We start from the raw sequence: 27324 nt of genomic DNA on the forward strand, positions 1-27324 counted from the left end.
CAAGGAGGGCTGGGAGACGAAGCCCCGAGATGCCCCTCCCGACGTCTACAGATACCTCCTGACCCTACAAAACCAGACACGAAGGTTCCGAGCCCTGGCCGAAGCCAACCTCGAGGTCTGCCAAGAGGACATGAAAAGATGGTACGATCAAAACGCCTCTACCATCGAGTTTGAGCCGGGCCAGCAAGTCTGGGTCATGTCACCGGTTGACCCCTGCGCCCTCCAGGACAAATGGACCGGGCCCTTCAAGGTGGTGGAAAAGAAGAGCCCTGTCACCTACCTGATCGACATGGAGTCTCCCCGGAACCACCTCCGGGTTCTACACGCTAACCGGCTCAAACCCCACTTTGCCCGGACCGAACTAAGCCTACTGCTAGCGACCGACGACGGGGGCGAAGGAGACTCCGAGCCCCTACCCGACCTCCTGCGGACCAGCGACCCCGACGGGACCATCGAAGGCGTCCAACTGGCCTCCTCCCTGACCCCGGAACAGCACCACGACTGTCAGCAACTGTTGCAGCCCTTTGCGGCCCTCTTCTCCCTCACTCCAGGGGTGACTCCATGGTGTGTCCACGACGTCGACACTGGGAACAGTCCCCCCGTGCGACACAGAGCCTACAGAGTACCTGACCGGGTGCGGGCCTGCATCCAGGCTGAGGTGGCGAAGATGCTGGCCCTCGGGGTCATCGAGCCCTCCGACAGCCCGTGGGCCAGTCCCGTCGTCCTGGTGCCAAAGGCCGCCGCACCAGGCACCCCCCCGGAGCTACGATTTTGTGTGGACTACCGGGCCCTGAACGCTGTTACCAAGACCGATGCCCATCCTCTTCCCCGGGCCGATGAGCTCATCGACCGCTTAGGGGCAGCCCGCTACCTGAGCACTTTTGACCTCACCGCCGGGTACTGGCAGATCCAGCTCACCCCCGGTGCCCAAGAGAGATCTGCTTTCTCCACCCCTGATGGGCACTACCACTTTCGGGTGATGCCCTTCGGCATGAAGAACGCCCCGGCCACCTTCCAGAGACTAGTGAACAAGGTCCTGGCCGGGCTAGAGGCCTTCAGTGCGGCTTATTTAGATGACATTGCCGTATACAGCAGCCACTGGGCTGAGCACCTGGGGCACCTCAAAGCAGTCCTGGCCGCCCTCCAAGGGGCCGGGCTCACGATCAAGGCCAGCAAATGCCAGATAGGCCAAGGATCGGTGACCTATCTGGGCCATCAAGTAGGGAGCGGTCAGGTGGCTCCCCTCCAACCGAAAGTTGATGCCATCCAGGCGTGGGAACCCCCCACCACCCAGACAGCTGTCCGGGCCTTCCTGGGCCTCACCGGGTACTACCGGCGATTCATCAGAGACTATGGGAGCATTGTCGGCCCCCTCACGTCAAAAAAGCAGCCCAAGAAGGTACACTGGACCCCCCGCTGCCTGACGGCCTTCGAGACTCTCAAAACGGCGATGTGCACTGCCCCCGTGCTACAGGCCCCTGACTACAGCAAGGAGTTCGTGGTTCAGACGGACGCCTCCGAATATGGAATTGGGGCCGTCCTGTCCCAGGTAGATTCGGAGGGACTCGACAGACCCGTGGCCTTCATCAGCCGACGGCTGCTGCCCCGGGAGCAGCGATGGAGCACCATCGAGCGGGAGGCCTTCGCTGTAGTGTGGGCCCTCAAAAAGCTCCGGCCCTATCTCTTCGGCACCCACTTCCAGGTCCGGACCGACCACCGGCCCTTGCGGTGGTTAATGCAAATGAGGGGCGAGAACCCCAAGCTGCTGCGATGGTCCATCTCGCTGCAAGGGATGGACTTCTCTGTTGAACACCGGCCCGGCAATGACCACGCCAACGCCGACGGCCTGTCCCGCTTCTTCCGCCTCGACGAGGAGAACCCCCAAGGAAATGGGTGACTCTCCCTGCCTTCGGCTGGGGGGGACGCCTGTTGGACCCGGCCTCGTGGCGTGGTCTTAACCCTCTTGGATTGTGCTCGTCCCCCGCACCGGCCTACACGGGCCGCCATTTCAGGCCACCAGGGACCCCTCCTCCCTTCGAGGTCCCCCTTGGATTGTACCTGTTTTCCTACACCCGCCTCAGCAGCCCCCTTTTCCAGGCCGCACAGGGACCCCTCATCCCTTCGGGGTCCCCCCCATGCTTGCTCCACGCACCAGCCCACGCAGCCCGGCTCCCTCCGGCCTCGGCCCCAGCGAAGCCCCGACATCGAGGCACCAAGATCTGGCCAGGGGGCACCGCATGGCCACTTCACCACTCCCGGAGGAGGAGAGTTTCGATGGGACCCCCACCATCCCTCAACACCTAGGTGCGATCGTCCTACGGCCTCCCCGGGCCTGGCGCCTCTCCCGCTGGGCGTCTGGCCTCTCCCAGCCCGGCCTCTCCGCCACCCCAGGCGCAAGGGTCCGGACATCAAAGGGCTCCAGACCTATATCTGGGGCAACCCCGCAATGGGACGGCAGTTGTATCCCAGAGTCAAGAGCCCTGCTGATGGAATCGCGGCTGACCCTATGGAGAAGAACTCTTGCTGACACTACCACGAGCCCTGCTGACTGCGTCGCGGCTCCACCTTATTGAGGCAAGGAACCTCACGGAACATCGGAGCCCTGCTGACGCTGTCGTGGCCCAACCTCGCTGAAACCTCCACCAGAGCCCTGCTGACGTCGTCGCGGCTCGAGCTGAACTGAACCACCTTAAGAGCCCTGCTGACCTAGTCGCGGCTCAAGCTCCATGAACTGATCGCCAGAGCCCTGCTGACGCCGTCGCGGCTCGACCACTCCGAGACCCGGAGTCCCTCCAGCTTGAGGATCAAGAACTGGGCCTAAGGTACCCTCGTACCCAGCTGCTACTAAAGACTGTCCCGCTACCCCGTCCCGACCAAAGACTTTGAGACTCTTGCGGATCCCTCGATCCCCCCTTGTATATATCGATAACCGTAACTTCCTAAATGCTGATAAAGAATTGCTCGTCTTGATAAACATCCTCGAGTCCTGTGTGGTGGTGTTACTGTGCTAGTACGGTATAGGAGAAGGACCTCTCCTAGGAGGCTTCTCAGCAGCGCTCGGCTACTTCGTACAGTGTGGGGGCCCCCCTGGGTGGTCTCCCCGACCCCCCCGAGGTCCGCCTTCCAACATGCATCATGCCACCGCTATCGAGCTTCACATTGGCTCTAGGGCAAGCTCCATAGTGGTGACACACCGCAGGGGCCCTGCGTGCGCTACCGCGATTTTAGCAGCTGAGCATGCCATCCGCCATTTCCACATGTCTCCATGCCTATCAGTACCACACTTGTGTGAATGGGGGGGCTGGTGACACACCGTTGGGTCCAGGCGGTAGCTACTGCGATATGGGTGCCATGCATTGCCAGGAGGCACTGCAATTTGGGTGGCTGAGCATGCCCACTGCCATATTGGCATGTCTCCATGACTATGACTACCGCACTTGTGTGAATGGGGGTGCTGGTGACACCGCCGGGGCCAGGCGGTTGCTACCACGAGATGGGTGCCATATATTGACACCAGGCTCCGCCATTCAGGTGGCGGAGCATGCCAACCGCCATTTCCACATGTCTCCATGCCTATGACTACCGCACTTGTGTGAATGGGGGTGCTGGTGACACATCGCTGGGGCCAGGAGGTAGCTACCGCACTATGGGTGCCATGCATTGACACGAGGCACCGTGATTTGGGTGGGGGAGCATGCCCACCACCATATGGGCATGTCTCCATGCCTATGACTACCGCACTTGTGTGAAGAGGGGTGCTGGTGACACACCGCCGGGGCCAGGCAGTAGCTACCATGATTTGGGTGCCATACAATCGCAATGCCCATCTGTCAAACATCAACAGGGCACAGTGCCAAGATGGTCAATGGAACATCACCGTGCACACGAGGCCAATGTTCCATTTACTCCACTGATGGCTACACATGTACCCACTCACATGTCACTTATGGATTTGAAGTTGGTGTAGGCAGGACAGTGCTGTTCTGGACTCTACAATATGTACACATGTCAATGTGTTGAGGTGCAGTGACAATCACAGCTATGCTCGTCTCAATGAATGATGAACTATGTTGCGTTGCCTCTCATGTCTTCTCATGCACACATTCATCATTCCAGCACCGACTGTGGTCATTGTGTGGTGGATGTGTGCCAGGTTGTAATGACAATTGAGGTGTGACAGGTACAGCAGCTTGGTATGAGACAGTGGGCTAGATTAGTTACACATTTGCTGGATGCTATACTCCCAGGCGTGCCCATTTGAAATGTGGCCGTATCCCTATATGCATTCACATTGACCAAGGTGGTGTTTGAGGTACTTTTCTTATGTAAGTTGACAGGTGTGGCCTTTGTGTACATGAAGGTGTGCTTACATGTGAGCTGGTCTGTTAGTCGAGATTGATGTCAGTCATTGTTGTTGTTGTGGCATCCAGAACGTGATGTGCTGTGCACATCTCATGATGTATTGCATTGACATGTGTTCACTATCATCTCCAATAGGAGGAGGCCAAATTTGATTCGTAACTTGACGGTGCTGGAGAACATGGAGGATGTTGCGATCATACGGAAATGCTGCCTGGACAGAGCCACCCTGAAAACTCTTTGTGATCTGTTGGAGCCCCACCTGCAGCCTCGCAGGACATATCCAACAGCTTTCACCCCTACTTATAAGGTGATGGCAGCCCTGCATTTTTTTGCCACTGGATCGTTCCAAGAGACAGTGGCCATTGCTGGTGGGATGTCACAACCGATGTTAAGCATGGTGCTGCGAGATGTACTGGCCGCCATGATGCTATACAAGGACAGATACATCCATTTCCCCAGGGGTGCTGAATTGCCAGCTGTGAAGGGAGACTTCTATCCCCTTGGACACATCCCCAATGTTGTTGGGGCCATTGATTGCACCCATGTAGGGCTTGTGCCACCACAGGCCAGTGAGCACATTTACCGCAATCGCAAGCATTACCACTCCATCAATGTGCAGGTGATGTGTCTGGCAGATATGATCATCTTCCACGTGTGTAACAAATTCCCAGGCTTGGCCCATGACTCCTACATCCTGTGGAACAGCATTGTGCCCCAGCTGATGGCTAATCTTACCGAGCGTGCATGGATTGTGGGTGAGTATGCCTAGTCGTGTGGCGTGCAGGGTGTGTGACATGCTGCCCTCAGCCTCTGCGACGTTGCAATGTCTATTTGTGTTTGTCATACCTAGGTGGCTCTGCATATCCCAACCATCCCTGGTTGCTGAGCCCACTGCGGAATCCCAGGTCCCCGGCTGAGGTCCACTACAATGAGGCCCATGGGAGGACACGTCGTGTGGTGGAGCGTTCTTTTGGTCTGCTCAAGTCACGTTTCCGCTGCCTAGACAAGACCGGAGGTGCACTGGCATACTCACCCAGGAAGGTGTGTCAGATTGTAGTGGCATGCTGCATGCTCCACAACCTAGCCATTCGCAAGGAGATTCCCCTGCTCCTGGGTGATGGTGAGGATCCAAGGCCCCAGCCTGCAAACCAAGCCGTGTCCAGTGATGAGCTCAGTGGAGAGGACGAAGGTGTTGACCTGCGTGAACAGCTCATCACCCGCTACTTCACTTGAATGTGGGTGTCAATGTGTAACATACCCATTGTCTGATTATATTGTTGTTGTTGTGAAGGGGCATGTGAGAATTGTAGCAGAAGCCAGTTGTGGACTAAGTGGTGGTTGGCAATGTTTCTGGGACAGGTCATTTGGGTACATCTTCAGGACGTGTATGTTGACACTTGTTGCCCATTGTGACATGTGCATGTTGGGTTATCCTGATGGTAGGTGTTGTGTGATGTCTGTGATGCCACACCCAGACCAGTGGAAGCAGTTCTGTTGTGTTTCCCTATGTGCCTTCGACTTCTCCTGGCATACATACAGCCCATGCTCCTGGTACATTGTGATCATGTTGAAGACTATACATACTGCAATATAGACAGAGCAGACATGACAACATGTGTGTCATGATATTTTATTTGCAATGGTGAAATGCGAGGGGGGTGTACATTTCCATTGGGGGTGGGGTGGGGCAGTGAGTTGACAGTTGTGGTAGATTAGATAATCGAGTAGTCACCACATTGCTGTGGTGACCCAGTCCAACAGACAGATGCCATTCACAAGGCAGTGAGGGCAAGGACAGTCCAAAAAGTCAATGCAGTGGTGGAGAGGGTTGCCATCATGGCTGGCTCCGTGACTGGAGTCTGGCAGGTGCTTGGCCTCCAGATACTCCCAGGTTCTTCTTGGGACGGCCCCTTCATCGTTTGGCAGGGGGGGCCCTGCTGCAGGGCCAGTGGGTCTGAGGACTCACCCCTCTCTGTGGGCACAGGGGAGGATGGTGAACTGTCACCATGAGGCCCACCAGAGGGGGGTGGAGGTGTTGTCTGTGGCGCATGCCTGTCCCTCAGTACTGCCACTTGCTGGCCCAAGAGGTCCACGATTTGTCCCATGCGGGTGTCGATGGACCTCATCAGCAGGATGAGCTCGTGCAACAGTTCGTCCGACCGGCCCGTTCGTCCCTGGGCCTGCTCGTATGCACCCAGGACTCTGGTGATGTGTTCCAGGGATTGGGTCCCAGCCTCCTGGTGTCTGTGGGTGACCCTGCCCCTCCCACTTGCCCTGCTGCCACAGACCTGTTGCCTCACCACTGTGGGCACCCACATCCTGTCCCTGCCCTCCTCCGTGGGTGGTGTGTGCTGGTCATCCTCTGGGACAGGGAGGGTGTTGCAGACAGCACTGGTGGTGGTGGCGGTACCACACAGGCTGTGACAGCAGGGGTCTGCTGTGAAGTTGTTGTTGACGCAGATGTGGTGGGGGGGACAATGGGGTCCTTGGACCTGTTGCTCCCAGACACACCAGATGGGCCCGCCTCAAGCTCATCGTCCATGGAATCCTGGGAGTCAACATCCGAGAGTCCACGTACCGGGGGGGGGGGGGGAGACTGGCTCTGCAGGTTGCTGGTGTTGTCCTCTGTAGAGAGTTCTTGGTCACCTGTGGGTCAAATAGGAAATAGTCATTGTAGTGCACCCGGCAAGCTTTGTGTTAGCTGTGTGTCATTCACTTTTTGTACACTGCACAATTGACAGATCATCTCATTGTTTACTATGTGCACTACTGTGCTTCCTGACATGATGCAGTGGTACAGGCATTACTTGCACATGGAGTGAGGTGTCAAGGCATACCATGCGACCCGTGCACAATTAAGGATTACAGGGACTTGTTGCCATCTAGGGCCTGGCACAATCTGTGTTTAATTGAAAACTCATTGTTTATTTGTGAATGGTTTTCCGAATGCCATCCTAATCGACCCCTTAGACACCGCCACAACTACTAGTGTTGAGGTGTCACTCTTATAGATTCTATAAGCCTCTCCTCTTTCTGCCAGAATGAGGGAACGACAGAGGGGCACTATCCATCTGCTTCTGGCTTTGGCATAGATAGGGCAGAAGAATAACAAGTGTTTGTCTGTTTCCATGATGGTTTTACAGTGGAAATAGAAACTTGACTTCAAGTGCGCACCACTACAATTGGCAGTTTAAGCGGCTACTGGTAGTGTCCCATACCTAAACTGCAGAAACACAGACCGAGCACGAGCCGATCATAAGTAGTCCAAGAAGTCCTCAGCTCTGTTTATAGATTTATGTTGCAAGAAAGTACCTGTCAGTTTACCTGTGATGGTTCAGTGTTCCTTACGACTGATAACTGGAAGCAGTTTTTTTACTAGTTGTGTATCTCCTGGCTGAACGGAACATGGATATCCTCCCAAAATTTTTCCAAACGCAGACCAGTCCAAGCCCTTTTTCTGGAGCCCACCCATTTTATCGTTACCACACAGTTGCTTCTTAGAATGTCTTGGAGACCATCTCTGTAGTGGGATAATTCACCTGTGCTCCAGGTTCGTATCCAGTATTACAGTAGTCTTAATGCAGCCAAAGCGTCTATTTCGTGGATGCCTAAGTCCAGGCATAGGGGTTCCAATGGGGTTCCCCTACCTAAACCAGCATGAGATCTAATAAAGTGATTTTCTGCTACAATCAGAGAGTTAATGTTATAATGGCCCTCATAGCTCTGCCCCATAAAGGGCTGTTCCCTTTCCTTGGGCTTTATAATTCTCTATAGCTGGTAATAGAGGGGTCTAGTTGACTTTCTTCACAAATTTACATATAGCCCCTACTCTGTCCTTCACTACTAGTGTCATTTTTATGATCTGTGGTTACCATGGCCCGGTTTCAGCTAATCTGATACCTAGGTATTTGTATAATAAAGCCACTTATAAAGTGCATGGCTACTTTTAGCTAAGATGCTAGTTACAGATACCAGAATGCATATAAAAAGGGTTCTAACTGGATGCACTGGTTTCACCACCATGGAAAGGCTGGCAGGGATCCAGCATCGTAATTTGGCTGACAGTGCCTGCTAGGCACCGCCACCATTCTACAGATGCATGAATAGTCCACCAGCCAATCGTAACGATTGCCTGTGGCAGACCCGTGGCAGACGGACTTTGGATCCGCCGGCACACCGCCCGCTATCCTAATATAAGGCGGGCAGAGAAGTACTTTGCGATGGCAGTGAGACCGCCACTAGCAGGCTGACGGTGGCGGTTCACCTCTATTGTAATCAGCCCCAAAGATTTACAAACAGAATAATAAAATGAACATTATAAAAAATATATCAAAAAGTAAGGGGCCTATTAGGATGGCGGTCGGAAATTCTACCCGACCATCATGGTGGCCGGAAAAGACTGTCCGCAAGGACCGCGGCATAACCGCCAGTCCAATTAGGATGCTCCGCAGTCGAAATCCGACCGCAGCGATCGGATTCTGGCAATCAACATTGCGGCGGCTGCTGCTGACAGCAGCACCACCGCGGTGTGAAAAGGAGCATGTCATGCATGTCACTGCACTGAGTGGCAGGCACTGCACAGTGCCTGCCACCTGGTACAGGAACTTGTAGTGGGGTACCATGGGTACCCCCCCAGTGCACCCACACACCCCCAACACATTGTGGGCCCGCAATGGGCCCCCAGAGACTTGCTCCACATGCCTCTCCATGGCAGTTCCACCGCCGCGGAAAGGCTGGCTACCGCCGGCATCATAATCATGCCGGCGGAGTCTGGCCCTGCACCGGCATCATTGTAGCGGTCCAGCTCCGCCGGCTCAGCATGTGTGCGGACTGGTACCGGCGGAAAAGTGGCGGCGGAGTTTCTAACCATCACGGTCGTGACCGCCATGCTAATGGGATCGGCGGTTTTCAGGGTTGCGATCGCGGGCGGATGTCCACCACCGGCCCGGCGGCAGCCATCCGTCCACCATCCTAAAAGACCCCTAAGTATATAACTTAGACAACAAATAAAGTAAATTATTTCAAATTAATTAATTTAATAAAAAAGTAAAACATAGCTAACAAATGTTTTTTTCTTAACAGCTTCAATAGAAATCAACATAACCAAAACATCAACAAAAAACACTTCATCAACAAAAAAAGTAAGTATATTTCTTCTTTACAAATTAAAGAAATTAATAATGTAACTAACCAAAATTATAATGTTTTCTTTTATGTTTCACATATTATACTTTAATTAAATAATTATAAATATGTCATTTAAAATTCAAAAATGAACACCAAAATATATGACATAATATAATTATTGAGATAAAAAAGAAACAAACAAAGCAATAGAACAAAAAACATTCCCCACCCATTATATAAAAAAGAACTTACAATTATGTAGCAGTAGACAATACTGGAAAACCAATAAATCCATAGTAGAAAAATTGAAAGATGAATCCATACGAAAATAAATACCCCCAAAAAATGCAAAAATCCACCTGTAGAAAAAATGCAAAAATCCACCTGTAGAAAAAAGGCACCAACAAAGCAATCCTCTCAAAAAAGAAACCTGAAAATGTTTCCATAAAAGAACACAAACAGAGAACTTTTAAAAAAAGGCTCCAACAATGCAATCCTCTCAATTTCAACACCCTCAAAAACCCGAAAAGTAGGTTTTAACAAAAAACGCTCCAACAATTCTGAAAAATAAAAGGAAATATAAAATAACTTGTTTAAAAAAAAAAACTCCTTGTTTAAAAAAATAAACACGTCGTCACCACCATCCTATCCAAAAAATACATCAAACACATAAAATACTAAACTACCAAAACAACACCTAACTACACCAAAAACGAACGAATAACATCGTAACAAACCTAACTACACTACTACTACCTCTCCCCTACCTTAAAATTAACTAAAAAGTAAATTAAATCAAACTTACCTTAACCCACGAAACACAGGTCCTAACCACGAGGTTCCGTCTTCTAAAATGACCTAAAAACAAAACAGATAGACAGAAAAGTGAGCAAATGAGAAAATAAAATGGCCGTGTAATAAAAATAAAAAAAGACTTTGGGGTCCATTAGGATGTAGGCCGGTGGCACCAACGCGGCGCTGGCGGTGCAGAAAAATGCCTTTTTTCGCCCGCGAGCAGCGGACCTCACGCCCACCATATTAGTATGGTCAAACATAGGTCATTTCCCAACCGCCGCGGTGCGACGCGCACCGCCAACAAATTGCACCCACCACCGCAGCGGTGGGAGCCAATGGAGACTCACCGCCATGTGGAATGACATCCGCCCCACTCCAAAAACTTAGGATGACTCAAGCAAGCAGACGCACCGCAGCGAAGACACCACCCACCCAGAGACGGCGGCAGCTCGACAGCGGAGCGCGAAAGCAGAGTCCCGGTCACGACCGCCATGGACCTAGCTCTACACGTCTTTCCGGTGCTGTACCTGCTACATCACCAGGAACTCATGGACCGCCGCGGACGCTGCCGCAGGTACGCAACTACACAAACACAACACACAACACACGGACTGACACAGGGTCCAAATCCATATCAGACACCCTAGGGGGGACAGAGACACATCCACAAGGGCACCCACACATTACCAACCTGCCACAAAGACACCCCGGTGGATCATGGACACACAGCTACCGCCACCAGGCAGCAATGTCCCGGTCACGTCACCGCAGCGGCGAACACAAGCAAATACATGCGCACAATGCAGAAGGCAGGGCCAGTGCCAGGCATGGGCTGGGCACAAAGACCACAGGGCCACACCCCCTCCCACCACACACTAGCACACCCCATGAAGGCACATGCAATGTGCCCCTCCTGTGCACCCCATGAACAACAACAAGCCAGGTCAATACACACCCTGCACCAAACAACAAACAATCATGAAGACACACTGCAGAAGTGGCTGCAAAGGAACACACAACACACAGCACAGTAGCACAGGGCCAGGGAAACACACACACCACCACACTCAGGGAAATAAAAATGAGGACAAACAACAAATGAACACATACAAGGAATTAACATCCAAATGGACACACAGCTTGCACAGTCACACACACATACCACAGACTGACACACACACACACCCCACATGCCAACAGCAATGGAGCACAACAAATATGGAAACCAAGGTGGCCTGCACACAAATGGAAGTCCATGAAGACACACAACAAGCATGTGTACATCACATCAACACAAGGAACAGAGCACAACACCCTCACACCATCAAAGCACACATGGCTGGCACAGTCAGTGAACTCAAACCACAGACAGCTCAGTGCAACAACACAGGGAGACAGCAAGGCAAATCACGTATAGGCACAAGGATGAAAGGAAGGCCCTGCAGTCAAACTGTGAACAGCCACACATTCATACAACTACTTCACAGGAGTACACCAGCAGCACTACACACAGGGACCATCTACACACCTCAGGACAGACAAACACCAGTAAGAATCTACACACATACACCCCTCACACCGGCAGCACACAACACCAGTGCCAAACACACTGAAGGCTGGCAATACTTGACAGTCAATACACACAAACAACCACACACCCTGTGCTCAGCCACAAACATCACACACACACACAGGGATGCCGCCACAAATGTGGAAACAAATACAACAGACAAACACATCGACCAACAGAAACACACACAGAGCCACAACAACAGACATGCTCTGTGCAGCTAACCTGGAAAAAGGCAACGGAAGCACAGACACAACAGGAGTGCACAACCTCCTCACTCAGGAACAATGCACAGACAACATACCACAACACACACAAGAGGTGCACCATCACAGAACAACACAGCCACAGCAAACAAACAACAGATGCACAGGCAGAACAATCACATAGCAAACACAGCAGGACATCAGGGGATGCACACCAGGCAATCACAAGGCAACATACACAGCACAGCATGCACAACAAGCTGTGTGTGCACACCAAGCATACCAGACACACACAGACATCAGTGACAGAACAGAAACCCACACAACACCATACAGCACAGCACAAAGACAACAGCACACCCAGGAAGTGAAGCAAAAACACAAACAACACACATACTTCCAACACAATACCCAATAGATGCACAAGTCTGGGACACAAAGGTGGAAACAACTTGACCACAGGACTGGGCAGCACACACAGTTGAACTGCTTAGGAGCAGCCATGACTGACAAACAGCACCAGAACATCACACATGACCCATTGGGGAAATGCCCTGAGTGACACATTGACCCTGGCCAAAGAACTGCACCACAAAGCACAGTGTCACAAATGAAGTCATGGGGAGGCACACACACATACAAACCAAGGGGACAGCTCACACCAAAGTGAAGTGTACTGCATGTCAGTAGGGGACATGGCAGGAGTGTACCATACACAAAGAGAGGGAGTGCAGACCCACAATGGGTAGGCAGCTGAAGCACAGATAGGGTATGGCATGACAACACACACAACATGCCACACTGGAGACAAGAAGACATCATGTGACAGCAAGGCATGAGAAAACACAACCACAATGGCAGTGTGGAGCAGCAGGTCTGCACAGTCCCCACAGACAGCCACCAGACACATGGATGTGCAACAAAACGCAACACTGACTTGCCAGTAACACTCTCTGATTACTCACAAGTGACAAAAACAACAAGTAGGAGTCAGACAGAACTGCAAGGACACACCAACACACGGCACAGTGCACAACATACAACTCACACATGGGCATACAACCACATCCACAGGGATGAACAATCAAAACAACAGGCACACAACTCCTGGGTGACACATGTGTGTAGTTGACATTGTAGAGGCATGTACACATCAACACTCCCCACAAACTCACCCCCTTCACACTGCACACTACCTGGCCATCCAAGAGCACAAATGGAAAGTAAGCCATGGGACTAGGATGACTGGCCATCACAAGATGACCACACACATACACCACTGGGCACACATATAGGGAGAACACACACACATGACCCTGGACAGCCTGCCTGTAATACGGTAGGCAGAAACCCACTCTGTGCCTGCAGTGCCCCCCCTGTCTTGTACAATATAGCCAACATGAACTAATCAAGTAAATGACTACTGCTAACCATTCAAAATTGACCCCACTGCCAACACAAGTATATGGGTCAAGAAGAAATGAAGACCCTGTCACCCCTGAAAAGAAGAGAGTAAATGAGCCCAAACATTGACCATGTTGAAGTGCCACACAGACCATGTGGCAGAGTAAACCATTTACACACAGCAAAAGAACTTTATTCAGTAAGGACACTGACAAAATCGACATTAGGAGAAACTGTCTTTATTCACATATTGCACAGATAGGTACCATGAGAAGAGAAGAGCAAGGCACAAGATGCAGAGCATGTCCATGAGAAGCTGCACAGGCAGGGGGCACACAGCAGTGAACAACAAAGCCAGTGGGCAGGTCAAAGTGCAGACTGAGTCCATGAGAATCTGCACAGGGAAGTGTTCAATACAGCAAAGAGCAACAAGGCCAGTGGCCAGTTCAGGGTACAGACTGAGTCCATGAGAAGCTGCACAGGGAAGAGTCCAACACAGCAAAGAGCAACAGGGCCAGTGGCCAGTCCAGGGTGCAGACTGAGTCCATGAGAAGCTGCACAGGCAGGGGGCACACAGCAGTGAATGACAAGGCCAGTAGGCAGGACAAAGTGCAGACTGAGTCCATGAGAAGTTGCACAGGCAGGGGGCACACAGCAGTGAACGACAAGGCCAGTGGCTAGGACAAAGTGCAGACTGAGTCCATGAGAAGCTACACAGACAGGGGGCACACAGCAGTGAACGACAAGGCCAGTGGCCAGGACAAAGTGCAGACTGAGTCCATGAGAAGCTGCACAGGCAGGGGGCACACAGCAGTGAACGACAAGGCCAGTGGCCAGGACAAAGTGCAGACTGAGTCCATGAGAAGCTGCACAGGCAGGGGGCACACAGCAGTGAACGACAAGGCCAGTGGGCAGTACAAAGTGCAGACTGAGTCCATGAGAAGCTGCACAGGCTGGGGGCAAAACACAAGGCCAGTGGCCAGTTCAGGGTGCAGAGTATGTCCATGAGAATCTGCACAGGGAATGGGTGCAACTGTACCTTTCCATGGTCAGCAACACAGTCAGGGGGCAACAATGTGCAGTACAGGCCCACCTCTGTGAGTGACAGGTGTTTGAGGGTGACTAACACTCAGACTTAGCTATCATGCGGACTGGGTGCTGGCTGTGTCTTGGGGACTGTCGGGGCACTTGACGGGGGAGAGAGCGGAACAGCTGAGGTAGAGCTATCAGTGGCTTGGCAAGCCAGAGGGCTGCTTGGACTAGGTGGTGTAGTGGCACGTGGAGGTGGAGTCATTCAGACGGGAGACACGGTGTGGCTGGGAGATTGTGGAGGGGTGCCCTTCCACTTCTTGGGGATTCTAAATGGCTTGCCTGACTTTGGTTCAATGGGAAGTGGTGTGGGCACAACAGGCACACTCACCACCACAGCTGCAGCAGGTGCTGGCGCTGGCAGCCCCTCTGGTGATGTGCTGTACCCAGTGGAACGCTTTGCCTGGCTTCGCCTCTGCCCCCCTTCCCCTGTTTACTAGGTGTTACCCCTACAGTGCCTTCTTGCCCCTGCTTCACTAGGCTTGGAATGGGAGTCGAGGTGGTTGGTGATTCTGCCTTGGAGCCCTTCCTAGGTGTACCCTTGGCATGCACCACCTCCTTGGTGGGCACAGACACTGTACGATTATCTTTGCGCGATGCTTTAGGGGCAGGAGAGTCCTTGGATGGGGATGCCACTGCGGCATGTGTGCCTGAGGTCTGCTGCTTTGCTTTTTGTCCACTGGTGTCGCCTGATGGGCTTTTCTCCCTGCGCTCTGGGGTGGCTTTGGTCTTCTGTGGGGATGGCGTCTGCACCCGGGACCGCTTGGGTTGCTGCTGCTGTGTGCTTCGTGTGCTGTATCGTGACTTTGATGTATGTGGACCGTGGTCACTATCGTCAGAAGTGGCCACTGCCAGGGGGGTGGACAAAGGGACCGGAGCTGGACTGTGAGTATGTGCCTGTTGCAGGGCAGACGTCACTGTTGATGACAAAGCCTGGACTGTCCGGTGCAGCCCACCCACGTCGGAATGTATGCCCTCCATGAAAGCAACCACCTGGGCCAATTTTTTGTCGTGGTCAATGAAGGCATTGAGTAAAGCTGTCTGGCCTACATACAGCTGGTGCAAAAGGTCCACAGACTCAGCACTGATAGCAGCAGGGGGGACAGGGGCAGGGGCAGCGGTGCCAGGGGTGAAGGACACTCTTTCCCTCTTACTGAGGTGGACACGGGCAGCACCAGAGGAAGTGGCTGGGAGGGTGGACAATGGCCGCTGTGTGGTGAAAGTCAATGCAGAGTCCCGTTCCCTCCAACATGAATGTATCCCCGCTGGCATCGGATGATGTGGTGCTTTGCGTCTCAGGCTGGGACTCTTCCAACAGACTCCTGTCCCCCTCTGAGGCACTGGTGACATCTGTGTCACTGGGCTCCTGGGCAGCTGTGGTGCTAGTTTCACCCCCACTGGTGTCCGTCTCCTGTCCCTCCATAACCACAGGTGATACTGCATGAGAGAAAGAGATGTAGGGTCAGATCAGTGGCAGCAACAGAACAAACATATGCAAGCAATGCATGACAAAAGTTGACCAAATCTACATGTTGCACACCACCCTGTGCAATCACATCATGCCAACTCACTACATAGACTCAAGCAGTGCGTGGCACCTGAAAACTCAGGCATGAGTGAGCCATGTGAGGACCACACAGCACAACACCCTGCTTGTGGCTCTGTTCAAACAGACACACAACTAGTTCTGAGCACATCTAGGGACATGATGGGGGCACACTACTTGTTGCCTATGACAGAACTGGATGGAACAGGAGGGGACAACACAGACCCAGACTACAACATGACAGTCCACAATGGACATTAGCCCATGCCACCCACCATGTCGTACCTTGGGGACAATATAATGCTGCACATTGCTGTAAGATGTGTAGGCCTCCCCAATATGGGTGAATGCAATGGACGAATTGATGTATGCACAGTCATATCAGGCACACTGCTGTTCCCTCCCATGGGATTCCCAAGACTACCCCAATGCAGAAGAAACCTCAAGAGCACAACTCAGAATGTAATGTGAAGGCACAGCATCCAAATCACCTTTGTAAGTACAGGTAGGGCAAATGCATGCCACCGGCACCCAGGCCAGCAGCCACTTACATGCCACAGCATCACACTACCAACATCACATAGGCCAGCGTTGGCACAGGCTCTGTACACATGCAGCCACTCCCCAAATGCTCCCCCCTGGCTTGCTGCTGATGCTCCTTCAAACATGCTTCCAGCTCAGGCTGTGTCACCGCCAAGATGCGCCCCATTAGTGGTGTCATGCTGCGCCGTGCCAAACACCCAGTGCGAGGAAGCAGCCCCAAGGTCATCTCCGCCACATTCTTTGCCAGCCGGCTGATGTCGTCCCATCTCTTGTGGCAGTGGGTGTGCCGTTGGTTTGAGACCCCCAGAGCTCGCACCTTCGCGGTAATGGCATCCCACACAGCCTTACACTGGTTTACCTTGAGCTGCAGGCATGGGAGACAAGAGGGGGAAATGATCAGTGACACAGTGTCATGTACCGACATCTATCAGTATAGCAGCAAGATACAAAATCATCACATATCCAACGATATGGCAATCAGAGACTATAGTACAGCTCACATGGGACACCTGCATGGGAAAAGCTGATGTTAAAACATGTAGGTGTGAGGGGGAACACAGTCCCTGCACATCTCACGCACATGCAGGATGCCAGCACTGAAACACCCATGTACCCTGCCCACACCTCCAATCCATTGTTGGCTTGAGCAACACATACATCACATGTCAACCTCTGTTTGGGGATGGACTCACTGTGTCCAAGACTGCGCAGCCATCAATGTCTCTGTCCTGTGAATAGATGAATGTGTCGTGGTTGTCACATTGAGGGACATGATCTCACAAATACAAAATGCCATTCACAAGGGCAGTTGTGTGCAAAATACAGTGCTGAGATGGCCCATAGCTGGAGTGCAATGTGAAATGACTGATGTCATACTCTGTAAGTTAAGTGAGATGTCCTTGTCTTTGTAGGCGGGGACTGTGCAGGCCAGCTGGGCTCACACTGAGATGGACCACAGGGGCACACACAGCCATCCAGCCAAGCAATCACTGTCCTGACTAGAGCATGAAGAACCTTCTGTGTCACTGTATGACTGACAACACAACACAGGTCACTCATATATGCATGTGCAGGGAGGGAATGCTGTGGCATTGGGTACACACACCCTCCCACTGGAGACAGCATGTCAGGCAGTGCATGACACTACCCACTCCTAGGCACATGCTGCATCAGTCCAACTACATGTGTGGCCCCCCGGCCCTACCCTACCACTGTGGAAGACTTACCACGACATTTGGCGCGCCATATAGCCTTGGGTACTGTGTGAGTATCTCGCCCACCAGGACCTCCAGCTCCTCGCTCGTGAAGGGACTGGCATGGATCTTCTCTGTCCTTGCCATCACTGTGGACATGAGACAACAGCGTCAGAATTGGGTGGTGAGGGGTCTCAGGCAGCAGTCCCTGAAGGCAGCAGCAGGTGATGGGGGTCTCAGGCAGCAGTCCCTGGAGGCAGCAGCAGGTGAGGGGTCTCTGGCAGCAGTCCCTGGATGCAGCAGCAGGTGAGGGGTCTCAGGCAGCAGGCTCTGGGAGCAGTGGAAATGTGAGGCTCACTTCCACACATATATAGCCCCCTGGGGTCCTTTCAAAGGTGCCAAGCTGCAGCAACTGGTGGTCCAGGTCTGCCTCTTTCAAATGCATCCAATGTCCGCCTCCGCAGTGGCGGAGCACGCCAACCGCGATCTTCAAAATTGCATCATGTCACCGCTATCGAGCTTCGCATTGGCTCTAGGGCAAGCTCTCATGGCGGTGACACACCGCAGGGACCCGGGGTGCGCTACCGTGATTTTAGCGGCGGAGCATGCCATCCGCCATTTCCACATGTCTCCATGCCTGTCAGTTCCGCACTTGTGTGAATGGGGGTGCTGGTGACACACCGCCGGGGCCAGGCGGTAGCTACCGCGATATGGGTGCCATGAATTGACACGAGGCATCGCAATTTGGGTGGCGGAGCATGCCCACCGCCATATTGGCATGTCTCCATGCATATGACTACCGCACTTGTGTGAAGGGGGGTGCTAGTGACACCGCCGGGGCCAGGCGGTAGCTACCACGATTTGGGTGCCATACAATCGCAATGCCCATCTGTCAAACATCAACAGGGCACAGTGCCCAGATGGTCAATGGAACATCACCGTGCACACGAGACCAATGTTCCATTTACTCCACTGATGGCTACACATGCCATGTTTGTGTGTATGTTTCGTAGCTTGGCCTGTACCCACTCACATGTCACTTATGGATTTGAAGTTGGTGTAGGCAGGCCAGTGCTGTTCTGGACTCTACAATATGTACACATGTCAATGTGTTGAGGTGCAGAGACAATTACAGCGATGCTCGTCTCAATGAATGATGAACTATGTTGCATTGCCTCTCATGTCTGCTCATGCACACATTCGTCATTCCAGCTCCGACTGTGGTCATTGTGTGGTGGATGTGTGCCAGGTTGTAATGACAATTGAGGTGTGACAGGTACAGCAGCTAGGTATGAGACAGTGGGTTAGATTAGTTACACATTTGCTGGATGCTGTACTCCCAGGAGTGCCCATTTGAAATGCGGCCATATCCCTATGTGCATTTACATTGACCAAGGTGGTGTTTGAGGTACTTTTCCTGTGTAAGTTGACAGGTGTGGCCTTTGTGTACATGAAGGTGTCCTTACATGTGAGCTGATCTGTTCGTCCAGATTGATGTCAGTCATTGTTGTTGTGGCATCCAGAACGTGATGTGCTGATCTCATGATGTATTGCATTGACGTGTTCACTATCATCTCCAATAGGAGGAGGCCAAATTTGATTTGTAACTTGACGGTGCTGGAGGACATGGAGGATGTTGCGATCATACAGAAATTCTGCCTGGACAGAGCCGCCCTGAAAACCCTTTGTGATCTGTTGGACCCCCACCTGCAGCCTCGCAGGACATATCCAAAATCTTTCACCCCTACTTATAAGGTGATGGCAGCCCTGCATGTTTTTTGCCACTGGATCGTTCCAAGAGACAGTGGCCAGTGCCGTGGGATGTCACAACCGATGTTCAGCATGGTGCTGCGTGATGTATGTCTGTCCCTCAGTACCGCCACTTGCTGGCCCAAGAGGTCCACGATTTGTCCGATGCGGGTGTCGATGGACCTCATCAGCAGGATGAGCTCGTGCAACAGTTTGTCCGACCGCCCCGTTCGTCCCTGGGCCTGTTCGTATGCACCCAGGACTCTGTTGAGGTGTTCCAGGGATTGGGTCCCAGCCTCCTGGTGTCTGTAGGTGACCCTGCCCCTCCCACTTGCCCTGCTGCCACAGACCTGTTGCCTCACCACTGTGGGCACCCACATCCTCTCCCTGCCCTCTTCCGTGGGTGGTGTGTGCTGGTCATCCTCTGGGACAGAGAGGGTGTTGCAGGCAGCACTGGTGGTGGTGGCAGTGGCCACACAGGCCTTGACAGCAGGGGTCTGCTGTGCAGTTGTTGTTGGCGCAGATGTGGTGGGGGGACGATGGGGTCCTGGGACCTGTTGCTCCCTGGCACACCAGATGGGCCCGCCTCGAGCTCATCGTCCATGGAATCCTGGGAGTCAACATCCGAGAGTCCATGTACCAGGGGGGTAAACTGGCTCTGCAGGTTGCTGGTGTTGTCCTCTGCAGAGAGTTCTTGGTCACCTGTGGGTCAGATGGGAAATGGTCATTGTAGTGCACCCGGCAAGCTTTGTGTTAGCTGTGTGTCATTCAATTTTTGTACACTGCACAATTGACAGATCATCTCTTTGTTTACTATGTGCACTACCGTGCTTCCTGACATGATGCAGTGGTACAGGCATTATTTGTACATGGTGTGAGGTGTCAAGGCATACCATGCGAACCGTGCACAATTAAAAATTACAGAGCTTGTTGCTATCTAGGGCCTGGCACAACCTGTGTTTAATTGAAAACTCATTGTTTATTTGTCTGACCTGGCAGACGTCACATCTGGCCATGGACTGGCCATTGTCTTCTCCTGCATACCTTTGTCCTGTCATGTGGATATCATGATTTCTACCACCATACATGCTTTTGTATTTTTCGAATGGTCCTTGTTGCACTTGCCCCATGGCGATGCACATATAACTAGGTGCTGTGCATGATTGTGCCCTGACTTTCTTCTACTTGTGCATTGGTGTGTCACACTTTGGTAGCTGGGACAGTTTCCTTAGCTTACCTGTGTGCACACTGTGCTGGGCAATGGGGTAGCTATGCCTCTCTGTGCAATGAGAGGGGTGGTGTGGTCATATGGTACCATTAAATTTGTGACAAATGGGTGGGTGCACGTACTGGCTACCTACCTGTAAGTTTGTTTTGTGTACTGTGCTGGCTTCCAACTGCTTCTGGGTGGGGGAGTGCTCCATCCTGCTCAGGTGTGGGACAGAGAAAATGTTGGGAGTAGTAGTGCAGGCCTCCCCCCCACTAACGCCCTCACTGTGAAGGTGGCTACCTACCTGTAAGTTTGTTTGGTGTACTGCAATGGCTTCCAACTGCTGGGGGAGAGGGCTCCATCCTGCTCAGGTGTGGGACAGAGGGAATGTTGGGAGTAGTAGTGCAGGACCCCCACCCACAAACACCCTCACTGTGAAGATGGCTACCTACCTGTAAGTTTGTTTGGTGTACTGCAATGGCTTCCAACTGCTGGGAGGGAGGCCTTCATCCTGCTAAGGGGGGGCAGGGTGCATGGTGGGAGTAGTGGTGCAGGCCCCCACCCACAAACACCCTCACTGTGAAGATGGCTACCTACCTGCAAGTTTGTTTGGTGTACTGCAATGGCTTCCAACTGCTGGGGGGAGGGCTCCATCCTGCTGGGGGGGCAGGGTGCATGGTGGGAGTAGTGGTGCAGGCCACTCACCCACAAACACCCTCACTGTGAAGATGGCTACCTACCTGTAAGTTTGTTTGGTGTACTGCAATGGCTTCCAACTGCTCCTGGGTGGGGGAGTGCTCCATCCTGCTCAGGTGTGGGACAGAGAGAATGTTGGGAGTAGTAGTGCAGGCCTCCCCCCTCACAAACACCCTCACTGTGAAGATGGCTACCTACATGTAAGTTTGATGAGGGTGATGTAATGGCTGGCACATGCTTCTGGGTGGGGTGGTGGTAGGGATCCATCTTGCTAGGCTATGGGGCAGGGGGCATGGTGGGAGTAGTGGTGCAGGCCCCCCACCCCCAGACACCCTCCCAGGGAAGATGGCTACCTACCTGTGAGTTTGATGTGGGTTGTGTAATGGCTGACACAGGCTTCTGGGTGGGGTGTGGGAGGGATCCATCTTGCTGATGCTGTGGGCCAGGGGGCCTGGTGGGAGTTGTAGTGCTGTCTGCCTGTACACATGCCCCCATGGTTATGTTGGTAGCTATGTTTGGGGTGAATGGGAATGGGTGGATGTTGGATCTGTGAGCAATGTTTTTGTGAGTGTGGGGTGCGGATGAATGGTATGTGTCCTAGGTGGTGTAGCTTTGTAGTTGTGCAAGACAGTACATAGCAGAGTGGCGGTAGTCATTTGTTTGTACTTACCAGCCTCCACTCGCCCGGCTACTCCTGTGAGACTCTCTAGATGCAGTTTGGCAAGCACCTTCTCCTCCCATTGTGTGAGTGGTTTTGGTGGAATGGGAGGGCCCCCGCCAGTCCTCTGAGCCAGCTCACGGTTCATGCTCCTCCTCTCCTTGACCCCCCTCTTCAGATCATGCCACCGCTTCATGATCTCCTTTTTTGATCTTGGGGTCGTCCCTACTGCATTGACCCTTTGGAATATCCTTGTCCACATTTGTGTCCTTGTGGCTAATGGTGTCTGTTGGACCAGGGTACAAAACATCTGTGGTTCCACTCTGACTATCTCATCCACCATCACCTTCAACTCACTCTCAGTGAATTTGGGCATTTTCTGTGTGGCCGTGGTGTGTGGTGTGCAAAGTGGTTGTGGGTGCAGGTGTGTGAGTGATGGTTGTGGCTGTTCTGTGTATGGTGTGTGTTGTGCACGGGGTTAGCTGTGCTGGTGTGGAGGTGGTGGTGGTGCTGTGTGTGGTGTGGCTTGTAATGTTGTGTCCTTTGCCTCTCCTGTCAGCTGGGGTATGTGTCCCTTCTCTCATGGACTATTGCAAAGGATTATGGTCAGGGAAGGGGCTGGTTTTATACCCAGCTATGTGGGTGTGTCATTGGGGTGTTGCTGACAGGTGTGTTGTCCTGGGATTTGTATGTTTCTTTTTACCATGTGGTTGTGTCATTGGGGTATTTTTTGTGTATTTGGGTGCCATGGCTAGTTTTCTGTGTGCACTTTTTGGCCTTCTTGTTGGTTTTTTTCTTTGTCCGCCATATTTTTGTACGGATCATCCGCCGCGGTGGCTGTTCTTCAGCTCTTCCGCTGGCTCTCCCATTCATCCCATTGTGCAACCGCGGCGGTCGGAGACAGTGGTATGTACCGCGGGACCATTGGGGATATCCTAATTTCCGGTGCGGTGTCTCCGCTATACTTGCGGCGGGTTGGTGTTTTTCCGTGGCAAATCCAACCGCCGCGGACGGATTTTGCCCATCTCCGCCCGCTACGGGTGTTTTTTCTTGGCCTCGTTGATCCTAATTTGGCCGCCGGTTTTCCCACGGTGCCAGCGAGCAGTTGTTTTACGCTTCCATGGCGGTCGGGGTGCTTTTCCGCCCGCCATCCTAATGGACCTCATACTCTCCATAGAAAAGAAACCAGAAATATTTTTTTTAAATCCAAAACTTAAATGTATATTTGTAATTATTGTGAAAACAAATTACAAAAGTTAAAAAAATTCTTTAAAAAAAATATATTCAATATTTTTTTGGCAAAATAACAAAAATAAAATATTTAATATATATTAAAATGTAAGTTTATTTGATGTACTGCAAATGATCAAAACATATGAAAATGTTTAATTCTAAAATGTGTTAATAAATATATTTGTTATAAAAAAATTATTTAAGATATTAAATATTATTCTATAAAAATAATATTCAATATACTAAATATTAGAAAAGGTAAAATATACATTTGTTAAATACATATTATATAATTCTATAAAAAAACAATTTGCAAAATATTAATTAAAAAATGTAAAAACAAATATATAAAAATGTTTACTTTACATAATAAAAAATATTAAACAATAAAAGTCAAACTGTTTATAATGAAAAAACTAAAAAGATATTTACTTTACTATCACATGACTATCTTTCCCAAAAATGTACCATATTTCAAAAAGGTTTAAAAAAATGTATGTACAAAAAGATTGTTAATGTTGCAATTGTACATAAAAATATATATTACAAATATATTATACTTTCTAATAAATTTCAAACAACATCAAAATATCTGAATTGGGTTTTTAATATTCTAAAAAATTGTACAAAAAAGCAATGAAAGAAATGAATTTTTATTTTTAAAAACACATGTGTTAACACTAAAGAATTACTTTTCCTTACTCCAAAACTAACTAAACTCAGAGAAAGTGCTGGATATTGACCCCCCAAAACTTACTATTCCAACTCCAAAACCAAATAAACTCTGGGAAAGTGCTGGATAATAAACCATAATAAATTACTACTCCAAATCCAAAACACTCAGGTAAAGGGCTGGATAATAACCCCCCAAAAAATAATATCCCAACTCTAAAACCAAATAAACTCTGGGAAAGTGCTGGATGATAAACCATAATAAATTACTATACCAATTCCAAAACCCAATAAACTCAGGGAAAGTGCTGGACAATAACCCCCCAAAACATAATATTCCAACTCCAAAACCAAATAATGGGCACCATTACGATTCGCCCGCCCGCCACCGTAACAGTAAACGGGACCAACCGCCAGGGGTGCAGTGGTCCCGCTGTGCCCATTAGGATGCGGCCGCTACCCTGGCAGTCGCATTCCGCATATTGAACATTGTGGCGGGCGGAGCTTCAAGCAACACCCGCCACAATGTTCAATAAGCATGTTGTGCATTGGCATGCACAACGTGACAGGCACCGCGCTGTGCCTGTCACCTTGTGCATGCCAATGTTGGGGGGTAGCATAGGAACCCCCAGGTGCAGCCCCCTGCTACCCCACTCCCCGGGGGCCCACAACAGGCCCCCAAAGTAAACACTGCATGCCTTTCCATGGCAGAGTCTCCGCCACGGAAAGGCATCCCGACGCACACATCAGAATATGGATGGCGGTACCTGCAAGGCACTGCCACCATATTATCTGCCTTTTTCGCCCGGTCGGCAATCCGACCGGCGGAAAAGCGGTTAACGGTCTTTCTGTCAGCCGCGGTCCCCCTCGCCATGCTAATATGGCGGGGGTGATGAGGGAGCATCTGGCGGGCGGATCGCCACCGCCGGTGGCAATCCGCCCGTTAACCTAATGGGCCCCAAACTCTGGGAAAGTGCTGGATAATAAACCATTATAAATTACTATTTCAACTCCAAAACCAAATAAACTCTGGGAAAGTGCTAGAAAATAAACCATAATAAATTACTATCCCAACTCCAAAATAAACTATACTCAGGGAAAGTGCTGGATAATAAACCATAATAAATTACTATTCCAACTCCAAAACGCAATAAACTCAGGGAAAGTGCTGGACAATAACCCCCCAAAAAATAATATTCCAACTCCAAAACCAAATAAACTCTGGGAAAGTGCTGGATAATAAACCATAATAAATTACTATTCCAACTCCAAGACAAACTAAACTCAGGGAAAGTGCTGGATAATAAACTAAAATAAATTACTATTCCAACTCCAAAACCCAATAAGCTCAGAGAAATTGCTGGATAATAAACCCCCAAAAATACTATTCCAACTCCAAAACCAAATTATGGGCCCCATTAGGATGGGGCACTCTAGCGGTGCTGGGACCAGCCGCCAGATGTGCAGCAGCCCTGCACCACTGATTAGGATGCGACCGCCCCCCCCCCGGCGGTCACAATCCGCTAAGTTGACATTGTGGCGGGCGCCGCAATGCCAAAATGGCAATTTGTGCATTGCCATGCACAACATGACAGGCACTGCACGGTGCCTGAAACCTTTTGCATGGCAATGTAGGGGGTACCATAGGTACCCCCAAGTGCAGCCCTCCACCCCCCCTGGGGGCCCGCTACAGGCCCCCAAAGCAATTCCCGCCAGCCTTTTTACCATGGAAAGGCCTTGACAACCCGGCATCATTATATGGGTGGCGGTGCCTGGATATCATGCCCCAGCTCCACCAGGCCAGCCGGCAATCGTAATGATGGCCAACCAGCGAAAAAGCGGTGGACGGACTTTCTGGCCGCCGCGGTACCCCCTGCCATGATATTATGGCGGGGGATGAATCATGTTGTGATGGCGGGCGGATCACCACCGCTGGCCGTGCGGTGGCAATCCGCCCGCCATCATAATGACCCCCAAACTCTGAAAAAAGTGCTGGATAATAAACAATAATAAATTACTATTCCAACTCCAAAACCAACTAAACTCAGGGAAAGTGCTGGATAATAAACCATAATAAATTACTAATCCAACTCCAAAACCCAATAAACTCAGGGAAAGTGCTGGATAATAACCCCCCAAAAATTACTATTCTAACTCCAAAACCAAATAAACTCCAGGAAAATGCTGGATAATAAACCATAGTAAAGTACTATTATAACTCCAAAACCAACTGAGTGCTGGATAATAAACACAAAAATATTTCATATTCCTAACTCCAAAACAAAATAAAAATTCTACTTAAGATTAAATGTAAAAATGTAGAAAAGAAAAATAATGTATACCAAAACAATATTTTATTTTTTAAATTTTACAAATCCTAAACAAATGTAAACATTTTACACAATTTAAAAGAAAAAATACCAAATTTTTACAAATATAAAATATAATTTAATTATTTCTGAAAAATGTTAATAATTTACAAATATATTATAAAAAATTTGAGAAACCACTTTAAAAAAATGTTTTTATAATAAAAACATTAAAATCTAGACTACAAATAAATTGAAATATTTAAATTCTAAATATTCCACAGATATTTTTATTTTTAAACCAAAAATGTTGGGCATAATACTTTTTATGTAAAACCAATAATGTATTTTTATGTAAAATTATTCTAATTACATTTAAATATATATATATATATATATATATATATATATATATATTAATAATTCTACATAACAAAATATAATATAAAAAGTAGAAATTTGTTTTAAAATGTATATTTATTAAATATTACAATATTTCAATTTTTGTTAAATAAAAATCTATTTTTAACAACATTCTCAAATGACTCCCCACCTTTATCCCCTATAAACCCAACATCCAGATCCTAAAATGTTACAAAAAATTGAAAAATAATTACATTTTAATCAATTATTTCTAAATTACTCCCCACCCTTATCCCCTACAAACCAACATCCCACTCCTAAAACTTAATTACATAAATTTTTTACAAAAAAATATATAACTAATACAAGATAAAAAAACTAACATGAAAAGAAAAAATATCGATATATAAACAACTTAGGGGGTCATTAGGATGGCAGGCAGACTTTAGTCCGCCTGCCACCCTCACGGTCCTGGGACCAGCCGCCATACGTACGGCGGTCCCGCACTGCCAATTAGGATGCGACTGCCACCCTGGCAGTCGCATTCCGCATTTCTTACATTGTGGAAGCAATGGTGAAATGGCATGTTGTGCATTTCC

This window comes from Triturus cristatus, chromosome 6 (assembly GCF_964204655.1).
Source record: "Triturus cristatus chromosome 6, aTriCri1.1, whole genome shotgun sequence".
In the NCBI taxonomy this organism is placed as follows: Eukaryota; Metazoa; Chordata; class Amphibia; order Caudata; family Salamandridae; genus Triturus; species Triturus cristatus.